Raw genomic sequence first — 4,375 nt, 5'->3', positions numbered from 1 at the left:
AACCAAAAATAGTTTTTAAATTCTCTAAGAATCCATTTTTATAGTGTTTATTAAATACATTTTTTTAGCTTCAGCGAAAAAAAATATTGATTTTGACTTCTCAAAATCTCTACCAAACTAAGCCCAGGGTGGGCTGCTGAAATTTTCACGTTTTTCATGGGAATGAGATTCCTTGTTCAAATTACTCCAAAATGAGGGAGGGATTCGCTTTTCTTAGAATTTAAAAATTGCAATTCTTATACTAAATACAGTAATTTTATGAATTTTCATTCTCATCTCTAAGATTATTATATATCAAACGTCCTCTTAAACTTTTAATTTTAGAGAGATTTTAATTTCGGTGACAAAAAAATAAGATTATTATCACTGGTGCTCTTAAACTTTATGGTCATTTTCAGTTTGTTTCTTAAATTTTCAAAATTGTCACTTTGACTCTTGAATTTTAGATTAGTCCCCTTTAAGCATTTTTGTAAGAATTTATGTTAAAATCATATCGAAAAAAAGGTTAAGTATGGTCAAATGATTTTTATCCGTTTGCTTTTAACAGATAATCAAAAAAAAAAAACATGTGATTACATTACTCTCTTTTCTTTATCTATTTTTAATAGAAGTTCCAACAGAATGAGTTAAGTGAGAACAATTTAAAATTCAATGGGCAAAGTGAGAGTTTTTAAAGTTCGATGACAAGCTGAGAATGACATTAAAACTTAGGAAGCACTAATAATGATAATCTAAAAAATCATGCTCAACAAAACATTTCAACATTCTAATTCTAATTATAACATAAATCTCTTAATTTCCCCAACTCTACATCCCTTAAATTGGAAAAAAAAAAAAAAAAAAAAAGGCCTAACAAAATTAATAAAGATTGTAAATATTTTATAAGTTTAGAGGTAGATTCTAAAATTATAAGTTCAAGAAAAAAGTTGTAAAAACCATGCAAGTTGATGATTAATGTCTAAAATACTTGGGACTATGTCTCAAAAAATAATTTAAAGGTATCTAAAAGATGTTTTTCTAAACATGAAAGTGCCATTTTAATATTATAAAAAAAATAAAAGGTGTCAAATTTCACTATAAGACAGAGTGCAAAATGGTTTTATCCCCAAAAAATTATATGAAAAATATTTATTCTCTATAATACAAAAAATTTGCAAGATTGTTACATTACTGATAACTCTATGAAAATAGAGTTAATTGAGTATTTTCCAGGCTCAAATTATTACCTAGAGGGTAATTAGTATTAGTTTTCTCCTATATTTTGTCTTGTTAATTGTTTTTAGTTATTTGTATTTCATAAATTCTCTCTCTCTCGTAGTTAGCGTTTAAAAAGAGCTAATTCAGGTGTACTTTGTGGTTAATCTCAGCTTTAAGAAAACGTGGTCGTTTGGAGCTTTGAGCAGCTTTTCATTTTTAGAGTATGAAGGAATCCTAGTCAGCATTGCTGTGCATTGCTACAGCAAGACAAGCTGGGCCAGACGTGTGTTTTGCTGACAGCTGGACCTGAGCTGGTTAATGGGCTGATTTTGTCCGTGAAGGGTGCTGATTGAGCCACTCATTGGAGGCTTTCTCATGTGTTGCCACGTGGAATTAGGGTACAATAAGTACCTGCAGCTGAGAAGAAAAAAGGTGTCCTTGGTCATATTTTGTAACGTAGAGGCGACTGAACTTGGAAAAGGAATCCACCTCCATTTCTTTGATCAAGTACTAGCTCCAGTACTAGGAAGAAGAAGAAGAAAACGTCACAGGGTGTTGAACGTGAAGGAAGGACCACTGTTGATGCAAGAAGTGCGAGAAGAAACCTTAGAAAAGGGGGATTCTGATTCTCTCCTCGTCACCTTAGTTTTTCTTACTCTCAATACTCTGTTTTACCTTGTTGAAGAACATTTACGTTTCTTTATAAATTTGAACTCAAATCCATATATAACTCTATAAGATTATGATTTGTTGGCTGAGATTGTTGAGTTGTTAAATATTAAAATATTAGTTGATGTTGAATGGATCTGATGATTATTTCTTTGTTTATTCAAGTGAGCTGAATTTGTGCCTTAACTGTGATTGGGAAATCATAAGAGGGGAGCATAGCTTTGATTAGATCTGGGAAGATTTAGTTGAGTGGACACAGCTTGAATAGTGCAAGTTCTTAGATCTTGTTTTAGATTTTTGATTCACACGATATAGGAATGTATTGTGTCTTGCATAACCATATGATTTAGAGCTTCATTCTCTGATTTTAGAGTCTGGATTTGCAAAGGGATTTGTTGGATTTAGTTTTTAAGATCAGTAGACAGAGGATTGGAAAATCCCTACTGTAGTAAATCTGGTTAACAAGGAAGTTTTGTTGCCGTCCGTTGCTGCAGCATCGCGCAACATTGATAGGAGACAGTTTAGCAATTGAGAGCCACGCACAGTGACTTTGGCCAATTTTATTTGCACATTTTGTTATTAATTAGTTTTATCTTTGTTGTTCATTTTCTTATAGTCAGATTATTATTAGTTTTTAGTATCTTAAAATCAACTTTAGTTTTCTTCTTAAAAACTTGAATAGAATTAACTTAGCAATTTGATTTCAAAAACACTCAATCCCTGTAGGACGATACTTGGTTATTCATCATTTTACTACTTGTTGACTCGTGCACTTGCGAGATTCTAGATTCACATTAAAATGTTCTTAGATCTTCTTATCTTTTCCTCCCATACTTTACCATTTTTCCTTTATTTTTCTCAAAATGTTGCCCTTATAAATATTTTTTTCTAATATCCATATTAAAATAAATTACTCATATATGTATTCCTATCTACACTTACATATATTGAATGGATTCTCTCCTTATGTACAAAACTTTTCCTTCATGATTCTTTTTTATTTACTTTTTTTTTTGTTTTTCTCTTTTCTTTTTTCATTATTACTTCTTTTTCCTACTATACATTTTTTTTTTTAACTTTTCTCAAGTAAAATGCTCATAAATATTTTTTTTTCCAATCGCCCATTAAAATAATTTCTCCTCATATATGTATCCCTATCTATGCTTATATATACTGAATGGATTCTCTCATATGTATCCCTATCTATGCTTATATATACTGAATGGATTCTCTCATATGTATCCCTATCTATGCTTATATATACTGAATGGATTCTCTCATATGTATCCCTATCTATGCTTATATATACTGAATGGATTCTCTCATCATAGACAAAACTTTCTTTCTTTCTTTCTTTTCCTTCCTCTCTTATTTTCCCTTCTAATCTTTTCTTCTCCTAATATATACAATGCCCTCGTAAATATTTTTTTCCCTCTAATATCCATGTTGAAATAATTTATTTTCCTATGTTAAACATATATATCCCAACAGTAATATATACTAAACGAAATTCTCCTCATGAACAAAATTTTTCGTTCCTTTTGTCTTCTTTCCTTTTTTTTTTTTTCCTTTATTTGTGTTGTCCCCCCTCTTCTTTTATTGTTACTTATATTTCCCTACTATACATTTCAAATGTGGCTCTCATAACTATTTTTTTTAACCCTTTTTTTAATGAAAAGATCCTCTTAACTACATTTTTTATATATATACCCCAATAAGGAATTTTTGACATATAAATAAAAAACATGTTATTCCCCGGATCTCCTCAAATGACTTAAACATTTCGCTTTTTTTTTTTTTTTGGTTTTTTGAGTTTTGCTATAGTTTTAGTCCTCCCTTCTTTTTTATTTACATCTTTTGGATCCATCATTTTTTTACTCCCCATTTTTCTAATTTTTTTTCCTAGGAAAGTCTATATTACATTATTATATTACATTATTAAAGGAGAATGTGTTTCTACATAATGTTATTATTAAAGGAGAATGTTTTTCTACATAATTCTTTTACAGAATCTTGCGCGCATACGTAGTTTAAACTAGTGTTTTAAAATATATAAAAGGGTTTTAATCATGTTCAAAAGAAATATTCCAAAGCCCGTAGGTCTTGTGAGGCATAAATGCTTAGTTTGGTATTGCTGTAGATTTTGAAAAAATTACTTTTAGCTGTGTTGAAAGAAAAAACAGCTAAAAGAAAAAGCAACTATTACACAAAACAGTTAAGTGTTTGGTAAACTATAATTATAGTAGTTGTGATGGTTCCAAAATCAATGTAATAACGTTTGGTAAATTATGAGGTTGAATTACTATGGATCGTTAAAAATTACGACTATATATTATTGTACTATAATATAATATATATAATTACAATATAATATATATTTATTATTATATTTAATATAATAAAAAACTATTATTATATAATATATTATATTACTATGATATAGAATATAATAATATTATTAAAATGGTTAATATAATTACAATATTATAAAACATATTATAATATTACA

This window comes from Morus notabilis, unplaced genomic scaffold, assembly GCF_000414095.1.
Source record: "Morus notabilis unplaced genomic scaffold, ASM41409v2 Scaffold457, whole genome shotgun sequence".
Classification (NCBI taxonomy): Eukaryota; Viridiplantae; Streptophyta; class Magnoliopsida; order Rosales; family Moraceae; genus Morus; species Morus notabilis.
This window is presented reverse-complemented; position numbering follows the sequence as displayed.